The following is a 12,906-nucleotide window of genomic DNA, read 5'->3' as shown; positions in this document are numbered from 1 at the left end:
AGGAAATAGAAACTGAATAAGTGAAAAGAAACCGAAAAAGGAAATGAATATTGAAAAAGGAAAAAGAAACCGAATAAGGAAATAGAAATCGAAAATAAGGAAATGGAAATCGAATCAGGAAATGAAAATCCGATAAGGAAATAAAAACCGAATAAGGAAATAGAAACCGAAAAAGGAAATGAATATTGAAAAAGGAAAAAGAAACCGAATAAGGAAATGAAAATCGAATAAGGAAATGGAAATCAAATAAGGAAATGAATATTGAAAAAGGAAAAAGAAACCGAATAAAGAAATGGAAATCGAATAAGGAAATGGAAATCAAATAAGGAAATAGAAACTGAATAAGTGAAAAGAAACCGAAAAAGGAAATGAATATTGAAAAAGGAAAAAGAAACCGAATAAGGAAATAGAAATCGAAAATAAGGAAATGGAAATCGAATAAGGAAATGAAAATCCGATAAGGAAATAAAAACAGAATAAGGAAATAGAAACCGAAAAAGGAAATGAATATTGAAAAAGGAAAAAGAAACCGAATAAGGAAATGGAAATCAAATAAGGAAATGAATATTGAAAAAGGAAAAAGAAACCGAATAAGGAAATGGAAATCGAATAAGGAAATGGAAATCAAATAAGGAAATGAATATTGAAAAAGAAAAAAGAAACCGAATAAGGAAATGGAAATCGAATAAGGAAATGGAAATCGAATAAGGAAATGAAAATCCAATAAGGAAATAGAAACCGAATAAGGAAATAGAAACCAAAAAAGGAAATGAATATTGAAAAAGGAAAAAGAAACCGAATAAGGAAATGAAAATCGAATAAGAAAATGGTAATCGAATAAGGAAATGAAAATCCAATAAGGAAAAAGAAACCGAATAAGGAAATGAAAATTAAATAAGGAAAAAGAAATCAAATAAGGAAACAGAAACCGAATAAGGAAAAAGAAACCGAATAAGGATATGAAAATCGAATAAGGAAATGGAAATCGAATAAGGAAATGAAAATCCAATAAGGAAAAAGAAATCGAATAATGAAATGAAAATTGAATAAGGAAAAAGAAATCAAATAAGGAAACAGAAACCAAATAAGGAAAAAGAAACCGAATAAGGAAATGGAAACCGAATAAGGAAATAGAAACCGAATAAGGAAATAGAAACCGAATAAGGAAACAGAAATCGAATAAGGAAATGAAAATCGAATAAGGAAATGAATATTGAAAAAGGAAAAAGAAACCGAAAAAGGAAATGAATATTGAAAAAGGAAAAAGAAACCGAATAAGGAAACGAAAATTGAATAAGGAAATGGAAATCGAATAAGGAAATAGAAACTGTATAAGGAAATGAAAATCGAATAAGGAAAAAGAAACCGAATATAGAATAGAAAAAAAAATTGAAAAAAAATTTTGAAGAAAAAAAATTTTGAGGGAAAAAAAATTTTGAAGAAAAAAATTTTTGAGGAAAAAATATTTGAGAAAAAAAAAATTTGAGGAAAAAAAAATTTAAGGGAAAAAAAAATTTTTAAGGAAAAAAAAATTTGAGGAAAAAAAAAATTTAAGGAAAACAAAAATTTGAGGAAAAAAATATTTTGAGGAAAAAAAAATTTGAAGGAAAAAAAAAATTTAGTTTGGACTTTTTCAAAATTTGAATATCGAAAAAGGAAAAAGGAAAAAGGAACCAACTTGTGTCTGGTTTTAAATTTTAATATCCGAGTTTTTCTTCCAGAAATTCTCTTTTCCACCCGATTTTGCGTCAAAATCTTTCCTTTTCAAATTATTACATTTGTAAAAGTTTCGATGTGAGATAACTTTTAAAAATGCACTGATGGTTATCAATAAGGATCTATCTATGCGATATAGTGTTATGCATCCCCAGCGACTTTGTGAAATATATTATGTCTTTAGAAATTTAACTGTGCGTTTACTTTTGTGGCGTCGATCCAGTCGTGTGACAGGCAATGTTTCGTTCTCTTGTGCTGTTTTATGTGCTGTCCTAGGTTGTTTTACGTGTTCGTTTTTATTATATGGTTAATCAGCACTTCGGTGTTGAAATGAAAATGAATTATATGGTCATTTTGTTTTTAAATTTACTGATTGCAAAAGTATGAATGATGAGGAAGTTTCTTATTCCAGGCAGAGATAACGTTAGGCGCAATTTTCTGGAAATTTGAATCATCAATGCTCTTCAACTTTGTACTTGTTTGACTTTCTTACTTTTTTTTTTATCTTAGCGTCACTAATGAGTCTTATGTAGACGAAACGCGCGTCTGGTGTATCAAATTATACGCCTACTGCCTTTGATAACAGTTTTCTATAAGCATGTCGAAATGTACTATTGTATTGTTTATTTGTGTATTTGCCTTTCCTGAATGATATTGTATTTATTTGTACTTAGTTCGGTCTTGTAATGGTATCATGTAAGTGTTATACACGTATTTAATATAGCCATAAAAGCGCTAGTTTCCGTTTCGTCCCCGACGGTAGCACCAGCCCAGTAGTCAACACTTCGGTGTTGACATGAATATTAATAATGTGGTCATTTTTTTAAATTTTCTGTTAACAAAATTTTTGAATTTTTCGAAAAAACTAAGGATTTTCTTATCCCAGGCATAGATTACCTTAGCCATATTTGGCACAATTTTTTGTAATTTTGTATCCTCAATGCTCTTCAACTTTGTACTTGTTTGGCTTCATAAATGTTTTGACATGAGCTTCACTGATGAGTCTTATGAGAGAATTTGAATGGAATTTCCGCGTCAAAGCTCCTCTTTTCCAAAAAATTAAGTGATGGATGAATTAATGACAAATTTTAAACATAAGGTTCTTCTTTATACAATCATATCTATCTGGGAGGGCATAGAGTAAATTTAAAATGGTAAAACAAATTTCGGGAGAGTATTTACAAAATCAAAAAGGCAAAATAAAAAAATTGCCGCAAAACAAGATGATTGGAATATAGAAAAAATCATGTCGACAAGCTAGGATAAAAAAAGGCTAAATCGACCTCACTATACAAGAATACAAATATATCTGCATAGTCGGCTTTCTATCAAACTGATAGAAAGAAGATCAATTATCTGTTGATACCTCATAAGGTCGGGTCAAGTAAGATAAGCTGTAGGTTCATCGGAAAAACGGAAGAGTAAATCGGTTATACTTAAGAAGTAAATTTATATCTTCATAAGTTGATACAATAAATAGTTTGAAAAAAAACTCATTTTACGGTATATATACACTCCTTTAACGCGTTACGGCATATTCACAAATAAGTTGTAAAGAAAATATATGTTTGTGCAAAAACAGGAAATATTGTTTCCTGTATATAAAATCAGGAAAAATTGATCCTGTATATAATTCAAAATATAACTCTGTCGCCTTTCGTATGTTTAGGTATAATACAAGTATAAAATCTTGCTCGTGAAATGCGCTATTTTTGATAGATTTGAACTAAATGAAGAAAGGGAGACAAGCACAATATAACAACGACTATGTTAAAGTGTATTACGTACGTCAAAATAGAGATGACTAGGATATTGACGAACGAACCTATCTCGACGAACGAACGTATTAGGAGCGGTAATTGTATATGTTTTCATATGTACCTTAAACCAAAAGGTGTTGTTATGTAATGGTTAATATGTTTGAATTATTTTCGGACGCAATCACGATAATAGAGAGAAATGCATTAAGTATACCAATTTTCAATGGTTTATATGATTTATCGATAAAAGACGCATAAAAGTATTACGTATGTTACGATATCATATATATAGTTGTTGAACGCATAATGAAATGTACATCACGCACAGGAGTATTCGAGTACACCGACAACTTTTACTATACTCATACAGATAAGATTGCATAATTTAGATGCTCTAAAACAATACTAAAGTATGTAAATGTTATGTTGAGGAATTGTTTCTTTATCTGTCGTTTTAATTGGATATTCAAGTTTTATATGTAATTTCATCGATCAGTTTATATATAAAAAAATATATCGTTTTTTCAACCCGTTCAAAAATGATATTTTTTAAAAGGAGGAGGAGGATTGGAAGGCTAGTATGTTAAATGTTTCTCTGATTTTTATTTAGTGTAATCTCTGTCCTTTTAATTTTTCACTCTATTCGGTTCTGCCTTTTTATATATATTTGTCCTGACCTTTTTATATGAATTGTCGATCATTGTATCCGCCTTTTTTTACCCCACACTCATGTCCTGCCTTTTTCAAATTTCATCATAGCAAAAAAAAAACCACTCACCCCTAAAAAGCGAATGGTAGTCTTTTATCATACCTGTCAACCTCTGACGTTTGAAATGTGATACGCCAAAGTTCCAAAGACAAGTCACTTTGGGAAAATATTTTATAAGTGTTATTGCACTTTGGAGTTTTACTCTTTATAATATAAACCTTAGCATTGCAACCCATTAAAATTGATTTCAGATACACGTAAAAGTGGATGGGTGGGTCGATCCTCGTTTACACACCTACATGGAGGAATTATATTGCAGTCCATCAATTTTCTCAAAGTCACTGGTCTTCACTTAGGAGTTTCGACGAGAAAAAGCATTTCGGTTCTTCACAATGATAAGCCTCACAAGTCCATAGGTAATTTTTTGACGTTTAAAATATGGGAGGATTTTGTTTAGTAATATACCCATTGATTTAGTGTAGAAAAATAGGTACAAAATATCTTATAAATTCTTATAAATTCCGGTAAATACATGTTGATAAAAATACAACTTTGTCCTAAATTTTCGATTTTCACATGAACCAATAGCAGTTCAACATATATATTGTCTATTTTTTTTTATGCCATAATATGATACTCAGCCAGTTTAAACGTACTTTAGGTCCATCTGTGTGCGTGAGTTGGATGCTCTGGTCCAATTTTTCTAGGGTTATATCCCTTAGTACTCAAGCGTTGGACCCTCACCAGTATGCACCTCCTATGATGTGGTATATTGGATAATAGCAGTCTGTCAACTTATTTGTGTTCGTATAAATTTGCACTTATAATGAATAAACTAATTAAATGAGCGGGAAATGTAATAACCATAAAAGATGCAACTGCAATTTGATTATCAAAAGAATCAATATACTAGTACTAAACTTTAACATTTATATTTGTAGCATCCCTTTTTTAAGACATGCAAAATATTTCGAAAATAATTTCTTTTATTTGATCAAGGTTCCTTGTAATCAGCCCAATCTTGCTTGTCTGGAGGCAGGGCTAACGAATTTAGATAAATTTCGGAAAAGAAAACAAGATTTAAAATCAAAAATGAATTATATCAATATGGTAAACTTTGATATATATGCTTTCACCCTTTTATACCCCTCCAAAACACTTTCAGGACCTAAAATGTTATAACAGAGTCTTGCATATCGCGTGCACCTTTTTCTATTGTAGCAAACATTAAATATTAATGCTTGGAGTAAGCTAATAAACAGGTTATATTTCTTTATACTACATGAAGACCCATGCAATTTCTTTCACTTCGACGATTTTATGTTGGATTAATACATTAATATGTATAAACTACCGCTCCCGCTTCGTACGATCCGTCAAGTTACGCTTTCGTACGTTCGTTCGTCAATATCCTGGTCATCTCTAATATACGATTTGTGTTTAACTTACAAGTCAAATAGTCAACGGGAGATAACAATGGCCATTTTTTGAAATGTTAAGGTGGTTTGCAGGTATGTTACGTTTAAGTACGTCAAAAACCTAAAATTCTCTACTTACAAGAAAAGCACGTCTGTCGTACTATATTATAATCCTGGTGCTTTTGATAACTATTTGGATAGTCACTAAACCAGATTTCGCCCACTATTTTTTTTGGAAAATGTACTATACCAAATCAGGAAAATGACAGTTGTTATCAATCGATTTATGACTTAAAAGAAAAGCGTTATACTACTGTTGCCTTTATTTATATAGATCATAACCTTTCATTGTCAATCTTTTGACCAGAATCTATGAAACTGTTATATAAGTACATATAATTGTGGCAATGTTGACCTTCGTGTAGTCTTTTTATTCACACAAATTCTGATTTGCACAATTGTTCCGCAAAATAAAGCAATAATACCTGGAGAAAACCTTACACTTTTTAATTCGGTTACTTTTCGCCTTATTTGATAAACAAAATCAAAAGATAGGTAAATACTTAAATTTTATACCATCAAGTCAGAACAATGACTGAACGAGTAAAAATGTATGTCAAACTCACGCAACAAGCAACAAGTAAAGGAACGATAATTATTCCAACTAGAATAGCCAACATCCAATCATACCATTGCCATTCATCTGTATCGGGTAAACATCTGAAAAGAGTTAACTTAAGAATTTTAGTTGTTAGCGAAAAGGATGTACTGATTCTGATTGTCTCTGTTTATTATGATTTATTTAATGAGGTGTATCCCTACTACATTGCATTATTTATATGTTTGCAGCTGTATAGGTAACGTTTATGATTTGGTTTGATTTCAACGTTTAGATTAAAATATTGACTGTTTTGAATTTGTTTGTTGTTATTATCATTTTGTTTTAAATTTAATTTTAACGTAATTGTAAGACATCGGACAGAAGGATACAAAGATCGTTTTATTAAAGCAATGTCTATACCGAAGAACACTTTGTTCTACATAGATCAACACTCGTCAAGAACTGAATTAAAAACTGATCTAATACATTAAGGGGCTCACTATGCATTGGCTTATACATTTTGATTTTATTTTTATTCAGTGATTTTTCAACTTCACATGTTTTTGGTTCTCTAATAACCAATGAAAGAATTACGATATGCCACCCAACTTTGACAGGCACTTGGTCGCCCTATATTCATTTATGATATGTATATAGATAGATATAGGGAAATGTGGTGTGAGTGCCAATGAGACAACTCTCCATCCAAATAACAATTTAAAAAGTAAACCATTATAGGTTAAAGTACGGCCTTCAACACGGAGCATTGGCTCACACCGAACAACAAGCTATAAAGGGCCCCAAAATTACTAGTGTAAAACCATTCAAACGGGAAAACCAACGGTCTAATCTATATAAACAAAACGAGAAACGAGAAACACGTATATATTACATAAACAAACGACAACTAATGTACATCAGATTCCTGACTTAGGACAGGTGCAAACATTTGCAGCGGGATTAAACGTTTTAATGGATCCAAACCTTCTCCCTTTTTCTGAAACAATAGCATAACATCACAACATAGAAAAATGCATGGAAGTATTATATTGTCAATATAATACTTCCATGGTATATGTTACATCAATGAACGAAATATATATATATTAAAATTTATGTATATCTATTAAAAGTTAAATAAAGAATATTTGCCAAATTTATATTAACTTAATAAAATTCTTGACTGCTTTGTTACACTTTATTTTATAATTACTTTTAATTACTGTTGATTGAATTTTGATTGCTGATTTGAAACCTCTGATATCACTGAATTTTATATAAATTGTCTTTGATGGATTAATAATGAGAATAACATTTCAATGGGTAAAATTCAGTTTGAAATATAAAAAATAAAAAAAAGGATGGGTAAAAACACTGATGACAAGTGATTATATACACACAACGCAACACTATACTAAAAAATAAATCAGGGCGAACGGACTCAGGGCAAACAGGTATTAGGGCGAACAGAAACTAAGGCGAACCAGAATCAGTGCGGACGGACCCGGATTCGTCTCCAGTGACTCTTTTTTTTTATCAATCTTTTAAATAACTGTATGTGGCCCCTTATTTAATAATAGTAAATTAAACCTTTACCCATTGTCTTCCTTCACTGTGACGAGTTCGGATTGGTTTTCAGGAACTATAATAATTTCACCTGTTCGCTGATTGACATAAGCCATGTTCTGCCCAGGGTCGAATGGTGGTGATTGAGCCTGTGCCGATTCATTAGCAGCATGCTATATGTAAAAATTATTTAAATAATTTCACTTAAGGGTTGATATCACTATTCAAAAATATGCAGCAATACAAAGCAATTTTTATTAGAACTAGAATATAACTTGAGATTTTCTATGCTTTGTAATCCAATAGTTGAGATCAACAGAGGAACATCTAAAACAAAAACTGTTTAACCAGAAACACGTACATGTTCATTTGCCTTTATATAGAAAGACTTTTTTTCGATCAGTTTAATTCTATTAAACAATTCGGTTGGAACTAATTATATTGTGATTTTAATCGAGAAATCACTGTACCAAGTCATATATAGAATTTGTTTTTCGGTTTTTCACTTGTAGCTTTAAATGAGTTTGATTTTGTAATTTTTCATGGACTTTTCATAATTTGTCTAAGAGTTCGGTAATTTTGTTTTAAATGTATTTCACTTCCTTTTATCATCAGCATTTGATGTGTTAACTTGAGATTCTTATCAAACAATTTGTTAAAAATTCCCAATAACATACCTCCCTTAATGATATCTTTTGAAGTAGATATGTATATATGTTTATTTATGGGGCAGATTTTTCTACCACCTTTGTTTTTCTTTGTCATTTATTCAATTGAATTGATATTAGTTGATGAAATTTCGTATTTATTATGTATAAATATTATTTCATATTAAATATGAACTTTTAGTGTCAAATATTTGTTTAATGTATTTTTTGCATTGTATGATTTTGAATTACCTTTTTCGGTCGGTTTAGTTTTTAAATCATTATAGCAAAGAAGCTCAGACCCGGGCATTTGTATGCATAGTAACTTCATGGTATCTAGCTGTCTGTCTTAAATTATACTTATTTCAAATTTTGAGAGGAAAAACGTTCAGACAATAGCAATCAAACCAAGGAGTAAATAAAAAGCCTCACAAAACCAAAGGATATTTTCATCAACCGTTATAAATAATGATTAAGAAACAACACGAACTCCACTAAAAACCGGGATGGTATCAGGTACTCCGGAAGGGTAAGCATTTCCTGCACCGTATACGGCACTCGTCGTGTTATTTCTTTTTAAAAAGATGTGCCCAAAACAGCTAAGGCAATCTACGTGAATTGGTTGACAAAATGATATGTTAAAAGTACAGAATACGAAAACATCGGCCATTCACAAAAATAAAAAATAGAAAAAATACACTGAATATTTTAAAGCAAAATTGTTGATAGACGATACAATGTATATCCTTTAAAAAGATAGACGGGTAAAAACATGAAATTGCTAAAATTTTAAATAATTGTTATGCCTTGTTTCGTCATATTGCTTTATCCTTGAAAATTAAACAAAATCAATATTGAGTAAAAGAAACCGTTTGGCCTTAAATATTCAGTCTTTTCATCTCTTTATGTTTTGTGTATAAAACCAGATTTCTTGCCCTATTTTGCTTTCAGTTTCAAAGTTTTGTTGACTCATATCTTAAAGAATACTTACCATAATTTGAAGTTTTTGGACTTGGTTTATCTGCACTGTTGGATTATATCTAAAATTATGTGGATTTGTTTATATTAAGATAGCAGAAATATGAATGATCCAAGCAATGTAACTCATTTATCTAGTTTTTAATGACAGCACGTTAAATTTTTCAAAACCTTTACACTTGGCCTTTGTTAGTTGTATTATTTTAACTTTTAGTTTCTTGTTTACAATTTGGAGTTTTTTATGGCGTTTATCATTACTGAAACAGTATATTTTTGTTTAGGGGCCAGTTGAAGGACGCCTCCGGGTGCGGAAATTTTTTCGTTGCATTGAAGACCTGTTGGTGACCTTCTGCTGTTGTCTGCTTTATGGTCGGGTTATTGTCACTTTGGCACAATCCCCATTTCCGTTTTCAATTTAATCAAAATCATTAAAACAACATGTTTTTCTTAAATGTACCTGCGATTTTACAGATAGTTTAAAATGAATGCCTATTAAATATGCAAATCACGTGTTATAACCATGTAGACTTTTTATAGATTTTTTTAAAATATAATTAAAACCTGTTACTTTTTGTCATATCTACTGCTGGGTGAGATAGACCTTAAGTCCTTCTGAGCAAGTCAAATGGATATCCAATAACGGCCTTGCAAAAATGAATTAATTCATGTCGAGGGCTATTTTCAATCATGGGTTGCTCACAAAACTTTGTTGATATACCGGAACTAAAACGAACAGACATACAAATGTGAGGTTAATCTATCTATGAAACCAGGATTAACCTACTATTTTCGTCGAGAAATCACTGTACCAAGTCATATATAGAATTTGTATTTCGGTTTTTGATTAAAAAGCTTCCAAAACATAGTAAATTACCGCATTAACTGTATCCTTAGTGTCTGCAATAACCATTTGGAAACAGAACACTTTATAGAAAGTAAAAATCGGAAATATAAGCAAGTGTGAATTATTTGCAACTGTGATGCAGCTTGTAACATATCTGGAGTATTGCGTTTCACTAACATACAAACATATGTTACAACCCAACCATATCCAATAAACCTAACTGTAAACATTTTTTTTACATAAATTGGTTTTTAAGGAAAATGGCAAATGCAATAACAGATGTGTATTGAAGTCACGAATAGTTATTTTGAAATGATCATCGTAGTACGTAAGGAAATCAATGGTTCAGTACATTGATTACTTGATTATATTTAAATGTTTAAAATATATGTGTCAGACGCGAAAAAAAAATAATGAAGAAAATAAGCAATACCTTTGTTAGTTCTCTTTATATTCCAAAGTATCAAATTGACCTAACAATTGTATAATAATTACGATTAAATAACTTTATGTGGCCCCTTATTTAATAATAGTAAATTAAACCTTTACCCATTGTCTTCCTTCACTGTGACGAGTTCGGATTGGTTTTCAGGAACTATAATAATTTCACCTGTTCGCTGATTGACATAAGCCATGTTCTGCCCAGGGTCGAATGGTGGTGATTGAGCCTGTGCCGATTCATTAGCAGCATGCTATATGTAAAAATTATTTAAATAATTTCACTTAAGGGTTGATATCACTATTCAAAAATATGCAGCAATACAAAGCAATTTTTATTAGAACTAGAATATAACTTGAGATTTTCTATGCTTTGTAATCCAATAGTTGAGATCAACAGAGGAACATCTAAAACAAAAACTGTTTAACCAGAAACACGTACATGTTCATTTGCCTTTATATAGAAAGACTTTTTTTCGATCAGTTTAATTCTATTAAACAATTCGGTTGGAACTAATTATATTGTGATTTTAATCGAGAAATCACTGTACCAAGTCATATATAGAATTTGTTTTTCGGTTTTTCACTTGTAGCTTTAAATGAGTTTGATTTTGTAATTTTTCATGGACTTTTCATAATTTGTCTAAGAGTTCGGTAATTTTGTTTTAAATGTATTTCACTTCCTTTTATCATCAGCATTTGATGTGTTAACTTGAGATTCTTATCAAACAATTTGTTAAAAATTCCCAATAACATACCTCCCTTAATGATATCTTTTGAAGTAGATATGTATATATGTTTATTTATGGGGCAGATTTTTCTACCACCTTTGTTTTTCTTTGTCATTTATTCAATTGAATTGATATTAGTTGATGAAATTTCGTATTTATTATGTATAAATATTATTTCATATTAAATATGAACTTTTAGTGTCAAATATTTGTTTAATGTATTTTTTGCATTGTATGATTTTGAATTACCTTTTTCGGTCGGTTTAGTTTTTAAATCATTATAGCAAAGAAGCTCAGACCCGGGCATTTGTATGCATAGTAACTTCATGGTATCTAGCTGTCTGTCTTAAATTATACTTATTTCAAATTTTGTACTAGTATGTACGTTTTTGCATGTCCAATAATAGCCGGAGATCAAGATTGGTAATTTAACATCAGGGCCAATATTGCTATCAGCCCCCGAATTTGATTTCCGGTATAAACCTGTCAACCTACAACTATGTGTAAACAAAATGTTATCCGATCAGGAGGGATTTCGTCGAGTAAAAATTTACATTTCTAGTAAATTCATACAAGAAATGAAAATTGAGAACACAATGAAGTCTGTAAAACCTTAAAAAGTTGTGAATACAGAGGAAAAACGTTCAGACAATAGCAATCAAACCAAGGAGTAAATAAAAAGCCTCACAAAACCAAAGGATATTTTCATCAACCGTTATAAATAATGATTAAGAAACAACACGAACTCCACTAAAAACCGGGATGGTATCAGGTACTCCGGAAGGGTAAGCATTTCCTGCACCGTATACGGCACTCGTCGTGTTATTTCTTTTTAAAAAGATGTGCCCAAAACAGCTAAGGCAATCTACGTGAATTGGTTGACAAAATGATATGTTAAAAGTACAGAATACGAAAACATCGGCCATTCACAAAAATAAAAAATAGAAAAAATACACTGAATATTTTAAAGCAAAATTGTTGATAGACGATACAATGTATATCCTTTAAAAAGATAGACGGGTAAAAACATGAAATTGCTAAAATTTTAAATAATTGTTATGCCTTGTTTCGTCATATTGCTTTATCCTTGAAAATTAAACAAAATCAATATTGAGTAAAAGAAACCGTTTGGCCTTAAATATTCAGTCTTTTCATCTCTTTATGTTTTGTGTATAAAACCAGATTTCTTGCCCTATTTTGCTTTCAGTTTCAAAGTTTTGTTGACTCATATCTTAAAGAATACTTACCATAATTTGAAGTTTTTGGACTTGGTTTATCTGCACTGTTGGATTATATCTAAAATTATGTGGATTTGTTTATATTAAGATAGCAGAAATATGAATGATCCAAGCAATGTAACTCATTTATCTAGTTTTTAATGACAGCACGTTAAATTTTTCAAAACCTTTACACTTGGCCTTTGTTAGTTGTATTATTTTAACTTTTAGTTTCTTGTTTACAATTTGGAGTTTTTTATGGCGTTTATCATTACTGAAAC

At 30.5% G+C, this 12,906-nt stretch overlaps 1 long non-coding RNA gene across 1 annotated transcript in view; it reads right to left on the bottom strand.

Annotated features, from left to right (window-relative positions):
• The window catches only part of LOC134709551 (uncharacterized), a 30,340-nt gene extending 22,425 nt beyond the window's left edge, over positions 1–7,915 (bottom strand). The window contains exons 1-2 of the long non-coding RNA XR_010105982.1: positions 7,801–7,915; positions 6,230–6,323 (exon numbers count right to left, since the gene is read on the bottom strand). This is a non-coding gene — a long non-coding RNA (uncharacterized LOC134709551). The remainder of the gene's footprint in view (positions 1–6,229; positions 6,324–7,800) is intronic.
• Positions 7,916–12,906: the final 4,991 nt, after the last annotated feature.

Source organism: Mytilus trossulus, chromosome 3 (genome assembly GCF_036588685.1).
Source record: "Mytilus trossulus isolate FHL-02 chromosome 3, PNRI_Mtr1.1.1.hap1, whole genome shotgun sequence".
NCBI lineage: Eukaryota > Metazoa > Mollusca > Bivalvia > Mytilida > Mytilidae > Mytilus > Mytilus trossulus.
Note: the sequence above shows the minus strand (reverse complement) of the source record. Positions and strands in the feature narration are given on the sequence as shown.